At 41.1% G+C, this 14,643-nt stretch overlaps 2 long non-coding RNA genes across 2 annotated transcripts; both read left to right on the top strand.

Annotated features, from left to right (window-relative positions):
• The first annotated feature begins 2,134 nt into the window (after nucleotides 1-2,134).
• Nucleotides 2,135-8,220, top strand: LOC135097287 (uncharacterized). Its single transcript, XR_010265565.1, has 2 exons — nucleotides 2,135-2,786; nucleotides 7,542-8,220. It is a non-coding gene; the product is annotated as an uncharacterized LOC135097287 (long non-coding RNA).
• Nucleotides 8,221-10,384: 2,164 nt separating this feature from the next.
• Nucleotides 10,385-13,572, top strand: LOC135097288 (uncharacterized). Its single transcript, XR_010265566.1, has 3 exons — nucleotides 10,385-12,285; nucleotides 12,427-12,515; nucleotides 12,996-13,572. It is a non-coding gene; the product is annotated as an uncharacterized LOC135097288 (long non-coding RNA).
• The last annotated feature ends 1,071 nt before the right edge of the window (nucleotides 13,573-14,643 follow it).

Here is a 14,643-nt window from a genome sequence, read left to right as displayed (position 1 = left end):
ACCAGTGATAAGATGATCCTGAGAGGAGCTGAAATTAGACCTCGCAAGATAAACCAACAGACAATGGAACTTTCCCTCTCTCCCCTCACTCCTGTGCTCCCCGTCAGCCTTTCCTGCCTCGGGAAATGAAGCACGGTACATCCTTCAAGAACCATATTCATAAACCCTCTTCTCTTTCACCACCATCATTTTTAAAGGCCACAGAGATGATTAGCTCCCAAGCCCATGGTCGCGAGGCTGTTTCTGGGAATCGATGGACCACCTCAGAAATCATTAATCGGTTGTAATTATATTCGATATAATTATGATTTTAACCTAGATTATATAATCTGTATTGTTAGTTATGATTAGTTAGTGTAATATGTAAAAAATAGGCGTTAATTAACACACGTACACACACCTAGGAACGCCAGGTCAGGCCAGGATTGCTATTAGGGCTGCAGCCAAAGGAGTGATGAGAGTGCTGCTGGCCAGTGTTGGTGTCTTCACTCCACGCAGCGGCTCAGTGGAGAGTTTGGCGTGTAACAAGAGTGACGGTTAGTATTGTAAACATGCGTGTGACAAGTCAGTAGAATAAACATGCATGTGGAAAAAAAAAAAAAAAACTTGTATAAAATAAAGGTGCATTAGAGTGAAACGTTTCCCATCCCGCCACAAGTTCACTTCAGGCTGCAAAAATCGAAAATCTCACGGCTCTGGCTATCGTTTTGTTGCAGCTCCGTGAAAACTCGATAGCGGCCAATACCTGCCGGGGAATCATCCCCTTGTTGCGCCGCCGCCCGTGACGTCACCACGAAAAGATACACAGTGCGACAGACAATACTCGTCTAACCTGGAATGAGGCGGAGGGTGCGGCGAAGTGGTCAGCTGTGGCTGTGGCCGCCTTCAGCCCACCCGCCTGACTGCTCCTCTTTGTCACCGAGTCATGGGAAAGTCGAGGTTTTATATATAGTAAACGCCTCGCACCTGCGCCTCCTAAATGCTTAATCCTTTCACTGTCGGATCATTTTTCTTTTTATCATCTGCTACTTTATAGGCGCTCATTTGTGTACAGTGACTCCTCCCCTACAGTTCTTTATTTACTTTATTCTTTTTAGTAATAGCTGCTGATTGCATAGAGCTCGGAAACTGTTAGTAGAAGTGAATAGATTGACAGTGAACACGTAACACACAGTGTGTGTGTGTGTGTGTGTGTGTGTGTGTAAAGACGGCACCCTAATTAATGAAGCAGATTCCCTGCCTGTATTTCTAACAAAAGTGCCAAAAGAAATGTTTCACGATACACCGTATCTTGAAACATTTCTGCCCGCACCCTGACTACTTTCAAGAGGCTGTAGTTGAAATTACACGAGTTTTAAGAGTGTTTCTGTGGTTCTAGTTACAGACTGGTAAGGTCTCTACAGCATCAACGGGAGAACCAGTCTTGAAAACCCGGGTAATTATTTCTGTGGCCTTTGAAAATAGTCTGGTGAAAGAGCAAGGCCTTTCAGAATACAAGCACATAACCTTGCTTCATGAAAAACAAGTGCATTCATGATACCTAAGACTGCCTTGCTACATTCCCCCAGTGACTAATGTATCTTTTTTTTTTTTCTTTATCTCGTAGCATTAGTCTGTCTGTCATTGATGAAAACACCCGCACTACATGTATTACGTTATTTCATTAGTCTCAAGTCGCTATTTCAAGTCTATATAAGCCTCAATAAATACGAGAGCTGTGGTGGTGGTCTGCTTCCCGTCTGTCAATCAGAGCGTTCTATTTTTCCGTTTTCTTTCGTATTCTTCGTAAAGCTCACGCATCCTTCATTTGTCGTTACTTCTTGCCTCACAGAGTATTGGTAAGTGTCTTCTACTGGTAATAATAACCGTGATTCTATTATTTTGTATCATTACAAGTAGTATTGCGAGAGTGGCTCCGTTCTTAGTGACAATTACCTCAGCACAGCCTTCACCAATCAGCGCCAAGTATTCAAGTCACGTGATACTCTCTCCTCGCCGTCTCTTCAGCCATTCGCCCTGCGCCCGCTGACGTGACGAGTCCCTGGTTGTGTTACGGCGGTGAAGCGGTGTTGCATCTGTCCCTGGCGGCCATGTTGTGGTGGACTGCGGTGTAGAGGGAGAGGTGGATGTGAGTATGGCCTGGTGGTGGATAGGGAGGAGTGGATAGTGGAAGAGAGATGTGGAGAGTAGGATGGTGGAAGGGGGAGGTGGAGGTGGCTATGGCGGACGTGACTGGGTTGAGGTGGTGGTTGTGGTGGTGTTTGGTATGGTTGGAATGGTTGTAGAGGGTGTTGGTAGTGATGGTGAACGTGACTGGCTTATGTTAAAGGTAGTTGTGGTTGTTGGGGATGGTGGTGGTTGTGTGACAGTGGTGGGTGCAGCGGACGCAACGGTGTTGTGGTTGTTGGGTGTGGTTGAGGATTGCGATGGTGGTGGTGGTGGAGGTGATAGGTGGCGGTGGTCGTAGTCGGAGCGGGCTAAGCGGTGGTGGTGGTGGTGTAAAAAGGTGTTTATCGGACGGAGTGGAAGTGGTGGTGGTGGCGGTGATACGATTATCAGGGATGAGAGAGAGAGAGAGAGAGAGAGAGAGAGAGAGAATGTGTGTGTGTGTGTGTGTGTGTGTGTGTACTCCTATAATCAGCAAATTGCAGTCACTCGTTCGCTTGTTTCACCTCCCTGTTTCAGGCCTTCTCTCCCCTTCCCTTCCTCCCCGCTCCCTTCCTAACCTGCCCGCCACCCTCTCCCCGCTTTTTCCTGCCTGTCCTCCCCTGCTCCTCGTGTCCCAGGTGAGTGTTGCCTTATTTGAGTCAATGTATAATGGTTTTTATTTGAGATTGAAGCTCCACACGTAATGAAAGGTAGTAATCTGTGGTTTTGTATACTATTATTGGACTATTTATGTAAACTTACAATAGAAAATTAATTCTATTAGGAAATGTGTGCATATTTAAACAATTTCATCTATATGTGTGATGTGACGTCAGTGAGAGAGAGAGAGAGAGAGAGAGAGAGAGAGAGAGAGAGAGGAGAGAGAGAGAGAGAGAGAAAGAGAGAGAGAGAGAGAGAGAGAGAGAGAAAGAGAGAGAGAGAGAGAGAGAGAGAGAGAGAGAGAGAGAGAGAGAGAGAGAGGAGAGAGAGAGAGGAGAGAGAGAGAGAGAGAGAGAGATTGACAGCAAATGAAGCAGTATTTTAAATTTCCTGGCTCTGATGATGAAAGTTATATGACTGAGGCTGTAGTTAAGTAAGTTGAGAAGCTGAGCAGATAAATATGAGTACACCACCTGTCTGTCTGTCCGTCTTTCAGTCAGTCAGTCAGTCTGTTGATGAAGGAATGGTGGAGAGACCAATATGTGTCTGTCTGTCCGTCTTTCAATCAATCAGTCAATCTGTTTGTTGGATGACTTCTGGAGAGAGCAGTCTGTCTGTCTGTCCGTCTTTCAATCATACAGTCAGTCAGTCAGTCAGTTGATGGAGGAATGGTGGAGAGACCAATATGTGTCTGTCTGTCCGTCTTTCAATCACACAGTCAGTCAGTCAGTCTGTTGATGGATGACTGGTGGAGAGAGCAATCTGTCTGTCTGTCCGTCTTTCAGTCACACAGTCAGTCAGTCAGTCAGTCAGTCAGTTGATGGAGGACTGGTGGAGAGAGCAATCTGTGTCTGTCTGTCTACGTGATGCTTCCCTCCGCCGTTTCATTACGTAGACAAAATACATGAAAGGGAAATATTGGTTTTTATGGACAGGTGTGGTGGTGGTGGTGGTGGTGGCGCCATTAGTAGTATTCAGGTGTCATACCTGTAACGTAATAAGGAATGAAGGCAGGACGTATGCGATGGCAGCTTGAAGGTAACAATTGGTGATGAAAGGTGGTGGTTGGTGGGTGGTGGCAGGGGCTGTGAGGGCTGCCTGTTACCACCACCTTCACTATCCCAAGCGCACATCTCTGGCTGACCCTTCGCTCCCCTGTTCTTTCCCTGCCCTCAATTCATCACCCCCCCTCTCCTCTCTCTCTCTCTCTCCTCTCTCTCTCTCTCTCTCTCTCTCTCTCCTCTCTCTCTCTCTCTCTCTCTCTCTCTCTCTCTCTCTCTCTCTCTCTCTCTCTGGATTTAGCCGGCCTATCCTCTCAGCCTCATCCTTCACGTACTGCTTCCCTCCCTCTCTCAACCATTCATCCTGACTCACTCCCATTGTTTCCTCAAGTCTCTCTCTCATCCCTCATTCATCCTTTTATTCTTATTCTTCCATCATTCACTCTTCCTCTCCTTCCTCACTCCTGTCCCTCTGATATTCACTCACCCTCAACCATCTCATCTACTTTCACCCCCATTCCTCCCTCATCCCTTCCCATACGGTTCTTTTCCCTACATCCCCCCCCTCTCTCTCTCTCTCTCTCTCTCTCTCTCTCTCTCTCTCTCTCTCTCTCTCTCTCTCTCTCTCTCTCTCTCTCTCTCTCTCTCTCGCTCTCTCTCTGCAGACGAGTGCAGTTGTGTTCTGAGTCAGTTTTTCTAAAGTTTGTGAAGTGGTTGGCGTGGGTGGCAGGGGCGTGGAGGGCGTCACGCTGGTAGTGTAGAAAAGAAAGCGAGAGAAAAGTGATGCGGCACTGGTGTTTGATACCTGAGTGAAGTACTGGCGTCGTAAAGACCATTTCTGTCCATTGTGATTTCTGAGTTTAAGTAATGAGGCTTTGTAATGGGTCGTTTATCATTTATTTTATTTTTCACGTGGACAAAAATTGTGCTTACTTTATTATATATATATATATATATATATATATATATATATATATATATATATATATATATATATATATATATATATATATATATATATATATATATATATATATATATATATATATATATATATATATATATATATATATATATATATATATATATATATATATATATATATAATTAAGTTAACACAATTTTCCTCCACGTCAAGCCGACATGAAAACTTATTCCATTCATTCCATTGACAAACTGAGACCATGTACCCCGACACACACACACACACACAAAAAAAAAAAAAAAAAAAAATCCCTTTACCTTTCTCTACTGAGAGAGAGAGAGAGAGAGAGAGAGAGAGAGAGAGAGAGAGAGAGAGAGAGAGAGAGAGAGAGAGAGAGAGAGAGAGAGAGAGAGAGAGAGAGAGAATGGTGGCCAGAGTAAGACGAAGGAGAAAGCAAGTTAAACAAATCAAATGGAAAGTGAGAGAAAAGCAAGAAAATACAGATGAAAAGAAAATCTGCGGTAAAAATGCACCGCTGAAACAAAAACGAATAAGAAAGTGTAATGAAACGATGAGATAATTTTGTGTTTTTGTGAGCCAGCAATTATGCTGCACCCACCCTCTACCACTACTACCACTACTACTACTACTACTCCTACCACTGCAAGTGTTGGAGCAGTAGGTGACAGAAACGAAGAAGCGCAAACACCTGGAGATAGGTGAGCTTGATAGGAAGTTACAAGTAAAATATAAAGCAAAACTCAAAGACTCACTGAGAGAACTTGAGAGGACTGTGAAGAACAACTCAAGAACATTACGCCCTAAGTGGACGACCTGTACGAGGCCAAGGTGAGAGTGAGAGTGAGAGGGGAGTAGGTAGGTGACGGATTTGAACTGGAGAAAGATTAGGGTGGAGAGAATTGAAGGTTGTAACTTCTAGGGACATTGGGAGGGAGTGAGAGAGTGAGAGGGGAGTGGGTAGGTGACGGTTTTGGACGTTAGAAAGACTACGGTGGAGAGAGTTATATAAAAAAAATGGTGTTATATTAAGTAAAATCAGTCAATATTTAACACGTCAGGCGCCACACGCACCACCGCCGTTACATTTCAGACTATTCAAAGTTGCCGTGTGTACCACTGGCCCAACATTTATCACTTTTCTTCCCTTTTTTTTTTTTTAAAAATGAATTCCATTAAATAATGGGCAAAAATGAAACGCAAATCTTTTAAACAAATGTTGATTATTAATTATCATAATTTTTAATGAGGCAAATATAATAATGGTAAGAAAATGAAAGAGTATCTTTTGTGAAGTGACATTGTAACTGGTCAAAATACAAAGGTGGAACTCTAAATGTTAATAATAAAACTTGTCTCAGTCACGGCTCAACATATAGATGTAGTATCCTTAACAACTGTCATCTAGATATTCTTTTATTATAAAGCAAATCTGTGATTGCAAAACAACATAACATTTTTACCTACTCTTATTGAAATCATTACTATCATTTCTTGCACAAAGGAGAACTTTTCCTGTAACAAATGAAAGCCTGTGTCCTGTTTGCAGCTGCACAAAGAAAAGGCTTTATCCTTCAACATTCATATAAACAGCTTCTTCATTCCTTGTGTAGTGAAAACAGTGACTCAAGAAATGATTGCAGCAAATGTGTGAAGGTCGCTATTGATGGAGAGAGTGCTTTCTTTCAAAACATGGGAGGCATCCAAGTACCTTCCCATCACACTGATCACATACACTCTTCACTCTCCTACCTTCTCAAGCTGCACTTGTCCGTCCTTCATTCACACTAAAGATTTGACAGCGCCCTCTGCATCTTTTTCCCGCTCTTCTAGAGTGACCTTGCAATCCAACAAGAAAATGGTGTTCTCTTACCTCCCAGAGAGAGAGAGAAAGAGAGGGAGGGGGCTACAATAGCCCCCCTCCCTCCCTCTCTCTCTCGGTTTGTCTGTCGGTTTCTTTTTTTTCTATTTTGTTTAATCTACTACTACTACTACTACTACTACTACTACTACTACTACTACTACTACTACTACTACTACTCGTACTACTACTACTACTACTACTACTACTAATCGTACTACTACTAGTACTACTCGTACTACTACTACTACTTCTACTACTACTACTACTACTACTACTACAACAACTACTACTACTACTACTACTACTACTACTACTACTACTACTACTACTACTACTACTACTACTACTACTAACACATCTACTACCACCACCACCACCACCACCACCACCACCACCACTACTACTACTACTACTACTACTACTACTACTACTACTACTACTATCACCACCACCACCACCACCACCACCACTACTACTACTACTACTACTACTACTACCACCACCACCACCACCACGAATACCACCACCACCACTACTACCACCGCCACAACCACCACTACTACCACCGCCTCCACTACTACCACCGACACTACCACCACCACCACCACCACCACTACTACTACCACCGTCACCACTACTACCACCGCCACCACCACCACTACTACCACTACCACTGCTACTACCACCATCACCACTACCACTACTACTACCACCACCACAACCAACACCACCAACACCACCACAACCACCGCCACCACCACCACCACCACCACCACCACCACCACAACAACAACAACCACCACCACCACCACCACTACTACTACCACTACCACTGCTACTACTACTACTACCACCACTACCACCAGTACTACTACTACTTTTACTGCTACTACTACTACTACTACTACTACTACTACTATTGCAGGTGACCCATGAACTACCTCTAACAATGGTGATGAAGAACCAGAAGTGGGTTGTAGGTGACGAGATAACTATCCCAGGTCATCCCGGAAGTGGCGAGGTGACCCCATACAGCTCCACAAGGTCGTGGAGGACACCAGACATAGCCACGTGGTCGCCTACACTCAGCCATCCACCTCACCTGCCCCAGACTGCTACCCGGACACCATCCAGCCACAAGAACCCAGATAAGCACTTCCGGGGTCCTTGGTTGTGGTTAGCTAGCTAGTTTGTTTAGGGGTCACTTGCTGTACATAGGAACCCTCCTCGGTCTGATGCTATTTTTTTTATTTTTATTTTTGAGGTGTAACGCTGTGCTCTACGTGAGAGTGATAGTGTTTATCTTTATTTATTTATTTTTTTTCCTGAAGACCAGTTCTGAGGTTATCTTGGAGGTTAACGGAGAAGAGTTCTTCACAACTGTGTTTGTTGTTTTATTTTATTTTTTTATTGGTCACTTTTTGTTTTTTGTTGTGATTGTTATTAATTTTATTTATTTGTATTGAAATATGTGAGTGTGAATGCAGCACAATATATAAAGGTGTGCATTCCAGAGTGAAAGGAAGGCGTGCACAGGGTAGAGTGGACAGGATGCAGTGCCTTGTTGTTATCACCAGACCTTGATTGATTGAAGCAAATGAAAACTTTGGTGTGAGTACCTTACAAAGACACTTGACAATACTAATGTCACCTCACCTCGTGGTTTCACCTTAAACCTACAAACATTGGCTGGACACAAGGTCATAGAAATAATTTATTCTCATTTATTCTCATCTTTACAAATTACAGTCTTTACACATCAAAGTAACTAATCACCTTTATTCATCCACTTGAGGGGGTTGAAGGATCGCTAATCCCATATTAAATTGCCTGTGTTCAACTCGCCTCTCCTCCCTCATTTATTGACCAATTCATTTAAAAAATATTTTGATCAGGAAGGTTGCAAGAAGAATGTCTGCTATCTTTTTTTTTTTTTTTGTACGATAAGATTTTTTTTTTTTCGATGAAAAAGTAAAAAAAAAAACTGAGTGTCAAATATTTACTTTCAAAAATTTGTCAGAAATCAAAATCAGTTACAAACAAAAATGACGACAGCAGACTTTGTTCGCCTCTCACAGCTTGATAAGCCGCAATGGCCCATCTGTGTGTAACACCAATAACAACGGAGATCATTTTTATATGCAAAAATCCGCCATTTTAAGTTATGTCAAAGTTTAAGGGGTGACTATAATACACCTATTGCAGCTAAGGACTTGAAATTCACATGATATATACATCACAATATGTTGAAAAACAGATATAGATTAATTTAGTTACTCCGATTGGTTTTGTACATAGGCCTAAAGTAATTCATGATTTCACCCTTAATTACCCGGGGGCGAGGGGGGAAGGCGGGTGAAAACAATTTTTGTTATATTTCGACTTCTAGATCAAAACCAGTGTTTAACTGTTTGAAATAAATAAAATATTAATGCAAAAGATATCTAATGCAGACACATTGACTATTTCCTAGATTTACGGAAAAATATTTATCTTATTTTTCGTATATAAATTTGAAAAAAATAGTTAGACCTAAAATTACGTACTCTCTAATGTTGTACGCAGCAAAAGAACCGTAGATATTCATAGGAGACTGAGGAAGAACGGGTACGACAGAAAGAAAAAAAAAAAAAAGTCATGTCTCGCAGCGGGCGAAACCGTGAAATCTCATAACAGAAGACCTCATTACATAAGGGGATATATATATATATATATATATATATATATATATATATATATATATATATATATATATATATATATATATATATATATATATATATATATATATATATATATATATATATATATATATATATATATATATATATATATATATATATATATATATATATATATATATATATATATATATATATATATATATATATATATATATATATATATATATATATATATATATATATATATATATATATATATATATATATATATATATATATATATATATATATATATCAAAACATTACATATATAAAAAATGGGAAAAAAAAATGTAGAAAATAAAAAAAATTAAAAAAAAATTCATATCCGGATCGTACAACGACACCCTTGATGCAAAACATGTTTGCGCGCCTGACGATGTTAAGACACACGACACACACTTCCCTTGAGAAAAGATGATAGCCTTCACGAGTGTCTTACTATTTCTTTGCAGAGCCCCTCTTCTTGATGACGACGCGCACACTGTCAGCTACACTTTGCAGCGTCTCTCACTTAAATTTTTCTCTATCTTTGTATCTCTCCATTTCAGATAAATTGTTATCTTTCCAAGGGTTGAGGAGAACATGGTCGTGGTTCAAGTGAAGCCACTACAGCCACTCCCTGACAAGCCTTCCACACTGGTGAGTGGTGTTTAAGCATGTATTAGTATTGCTAATTCCTTATTTCCTAGAGTGTCTACCACTATATAATGGCAATGTCTTTCCAACACAAATAACGTCAAGCAAAAATAAACTCTACACTAACTAAGTGATGAAAAATGAAGAAATGCTGGAGAAAGATTAGACCACAGGTGGTTCATGTTGTAGTTGTTCAAGATTTCGAAGAAAACTTTTTTTTTTTTTCCTAGACAGACAGTGGCAGCACACACACAAGAGACGATGGTGTGGTGGACAAGAGGATGCAGGGAGACGGCAGACAGAATGGAAGCTACAGATGAAAGAAGAGCAGGTCAAGCCATGGCAGCAGACAGACACACAGACAGACAGATTGGATAAGAAAGAAGTATTATTTAGTGAGGTAAGGAACTGTACAACCCTTCACAGTGCTGACTACTTGATAGCAGAGGTGGTTCATGTTGGTTCAGGATTTGGTTTGAAGCTGTTACGTGAAAAGAACATTCTGAGGAACGAGAGGTTGTATTGTCACTTGTCAACAAAGTGGCAGAGTATTGCTATAACATTTATAGCCAAAGCTGTTCCAGTTGCCTCAGTGTGTCATGTCCATTGTGTACTGACAGTCACCTTTGTCATGTCTACGCTAGTGGAGGAGAGGGAGGAACAAACCTTGAATCTTCCAAGTTTAGAGTTTTTAGCAAAGGTTTGAGCGAAGAGTTCAGGTTTAGAGATAGATGTGATAGCAGTGGTGCCATCTGGTTGAAATAAAAAAAGGAAAGGAGGAGAAGCAAAGTTATTATAGATGTTTTTGGCTAAGTGCCAGAGGTCACGAGGGAGAGTTAGATCTTGAAAGGTTTTGACACTTTCTGTTAATGAAGGAGTTTTTTTTTTTTGGCTAATTGGAGAACAGACTTGGCATGGCAGAAATGTAAAGTGCATTAGATTCTGGTGATGGAAGAAGGCTTAAGCACCTTTGGTGGGCCACCTCTCTATCATGTATAGCACGAGAACAAGCTATGTTAAACCAAGTTTAACTTTGGAAGGTTTAGGTCGAGAAAAAGAGTGAGGAATGTACGCCTCCATGCCAGACACTATCACCTCTGTTATGCGCTCAGCCCACAAAGACGGGTCTCTGACACGGAAGCAGTAGTCATTTTCCAAGGAAAATCAGCAAAATACCTCCTCATGTTCCCCCAACTAGCACAGGCAAAACGCCAGTGGCACCTTCCTTTAGGGGGATCATGAGGAGGGATTGGAGCGATAGGACAAGATACAGATATGAGATTGTGATCGGAGGAGCCCAACGGAGAAGAAAGGGTGACAGCATAAGCAGAAGGATTAGAGGTCAGGAAAAAATCAAGAATGTTGGGCCTATCTTCAAGACGGTCAGGAATACGAGTAAGGTGTTGCACCAATTGCTTTAGGTCGTGGAGAATAGCAAAGTCTAAGGCTAGTTCACCAGGATTGGTCAGTGAAGGGAGAGGAAAGCCAAAGCTGGTGGTGAACATTGAAGTCAGTCTCCAAGATTTGAAGTCTCTACAAAAGGGAAGAGAGTCAATGTGCTCCACTTTGGAAGTTAAGTAGTCAAAAAATTTTTCATAGTCAGAGGAGTTATTTGAGAGGTATACAGCACAGATAAATTTAGTTTGAGAGTGACTCTGTTGTCGTACCCAGGTGGTGGAAAACTCGGAAGATTCAAGAGAGTGGAAAGCAGGTTAAGTCATTGCGCACATGAACACAGCATCCAGCTTTGGATCGAAAATGAGGATAGAGAAAGTAGGAGGGAACAGAAAAGGGGCTACTGTCAGTTGCCTCAGACATCTGAGTTTCAGTGACGAAAGGATGATGAAGCTTAATAGAGGAGAGGCAGTGTTCTACAGATTGAACGCGAATGTTGCAGAAGTTTATGAAGAAAAACTGAGAGGGGTATCAAGACATTTAGGGTCGTTACCAGAAGAGCAGTCTGACCCGGGGACAATTGTGGTCCGCTCACCAGATGGGGTCTCCGAGGCTGGTGTAGGAGTATGTGTGTAATAATTAGGTGCTGGTAGTTGTTTTGTGTGCAGGAAGAGAGATATCTCCATGACTATAACGTTTGGTACGATTGAAAACATCCTTTGGTTTCCACAGATATGTACACACTAGTAGTAACAGTTTTCACCTGTAGCACCAGAAACAGTCTTCCTCACACGAACCGTTTCACTGCCGGGACTTGAAGGCTGATGAAGCAGTGCGGCGGAGGTCACGCCTCTCAGAGTGTTTATACTTGTTGTCAACACCGCCATAACTAATACAAACTCTTTAGTGCAGGTAGTTAAATAACTGCAATCATTGTTCCAGATTCCTAAATTCACAAAGTGCATAACTCATTCCAAGTTTTTATTGCAGATAATGAAAGTTTTAGTGAAATAATTATTCCTATTCCTAATGTTGTGTGGTGCATTATCTCAGACAGGCCCACTGGAAGCTGTCAGAGTGCTGTGGCACGTGGCAAGAACCAAGTGTTCAGGAGCACACACTGTCCCTTCACCAGTCAGCAGGTTACGAAAAACAATGCAGTATTTTGTTGAGTAATCAAAGTAATAAAATGTAAATGATAAAATGTCAGTACTGATTCAGAGTGTCACACTCCACCATGGCAAAGACTGCCGGCTGAGTAATAATATTCAAGTTGTATTAGTGAGACTCTACTCAATGTTAATTATAAGGCAGGTGTAAGAAAATAGTTAAAAATGTATCATAGTACAAGAAAATGACAGTTCAAAATGTAAACATATCTTTAACAAGTAGACTTGAATGGTCATTAAGTAGTACAGCAGACCCTTGCTACAGTAAATTCACTATTATTTGTAGACTGGTCTTATTGTGTCTCTCATCATTTTACTTTTCTCATTATTCTGTCTTGTTTTCTCATTAATACTTGAGTGCCTTCATGTTATCTCTATTATTGTGACTGTTTCTCTCATTATGTTGCTGATGTTGTCTACTCTCATCATCTGACTGACTGCTCACCTTCACAGGTCTGGGCGGCTTGGAAGTCTCACTACAAACTGAAGACCCGTTCACTTGAAGGACACAGTTGGAGTCGGACACAAGATCCAAGAGGGAGTCATTTTTAAACGAGAGCTTCAGGCAGAAAATTCGAGTGGATTTTCAACTCTAAAAATAACTTAATTTTTTTGGGTATTTTGAACCTTCTTTATCTTGAAAAATAACTCCAGATATTATGACTCTAGCTGGAAATTGACCTGAGCAATGTAGGGTTTGCTGCAGTGAGATTACCAAGGCACGAGTGTCTGGGATTTAAAGATGATGGATATGTGTCCTGTGTGCTGCTGTGCTGGGAGGAGAGGAGCAGCAGCAGTCGTGGGGCTCTGCTGCTGCTGTCACTGGTGCAGCTGTTCACTCCTGCAGCTACCTTCCCTCAACATACTGTGTCTTCCCTCACCTGCAATGAACAACTATGAACAATACTTCTCCTCCGATGAGGAACAGTGAATAACACCTCTCTCTCTCTCTCTCTCTCTCTCTCTCTCTCTCTCTCTCTCTCTCTCTCTCTCTCTCTCTCTCTCTCTCTCTCTCTCTCTCTCTCTCTCTCTCTCTCTCTCTCTCTCCTCTCTCTCTCTCTCTCTCTCTCTCTCTCTCTCTCTCTCTCTCCACAGTATGTCCCCCACAGTATGTTTACAAACCCACAGTGACTCTCCACAGCCCCTCACCAACAATTGTCTCCTTCACACACACACACACACACACAAATGTTGGAATCTTGTAGTGTCTACAACAAGGAATGGAACCGAAATCGACAAGCTAAATTTTCTTCCAGCCTGCGTGAATGTAGTGAGGCTCAATGTGTGTGTACAAGTGAAGAATATATATTAGATGCTTGACTCAAAAATATGAGGCTTACACAAAAATACAGGACACAACTTGGTGAGTGTGGTGAGTCAAAGGTGAGTCAAAATGCTCAACTTTGAATTTACTTACAACAAAAACTGACTAAATAAAACACACTATAAAAAAAATAATCTCATCAATTAACACTGAAAAAAAATATATATATACACCAACACAAAATAAATAAATAAATAAATAAATGAAAACTAAATAAAGCAAATTAATCTGAACGCTAACACACAAACCAACATAGTCGTATATTTTTAAACACTACGGTGAAGAAAGATAATGAAGCTTTAATTAACATTGAGTGAAAGAGAGAGAGAGAAATTTGTGGTCTTCCTAAATCTCTCTCTCTCTCTCTCTCTCTCTCTCTCTCTCTCTCTCTCTCTCTCTCTCTCTCTCTCTCTCTCTCTCTCTCTCTCTCTCTCTCTCTTACACGAACAATAAAAAAACAAAAAAATAAGTAAATAAACAAAATACAAGCAAATAATAATAGCCATCCACACCAATCCACATACACCAAGCCATCCCAATCCAGCCAATCACGAGCCAGCAGCAGACACACGGAGAAGATTGGGAGAAAGAGGAAAAAAAAAAAAGGAAAAATGAAAAAAAAATATAAAGGGGAGAATAAGAAAAATAGCGAAACAAGAGAAAAATGAGAAAAATAAAGGGAAAAAATACGAATAAAATCAAAAGGAAAGAAGAGAAAAAATGGGGTGAGGAGGGGAACACTTAGGAAAATAAACCAAACAATAGGGCATTACATTG

This window comes from Scylla paramamosain, unplaced genomic scaffold (assembly GCF_035594125.1).
Source record: "Scylla paramamosain isolate STU-SP2022 unplaced genomic scaffold, ASM3559412v1 Contig16, whole genome shotgun sequence".
In the NCBI taxonomy this organism is placed as follows: domain Eukaryota; kingdom Metazoa; phylum Arthropoda; class Malacostraca; order Decapoda; family Portunidae; genus Scylla; species Scylla paramamosain.
This window is presented reverse-complemented; position numbering and strand designations above follow the sequence as displayed.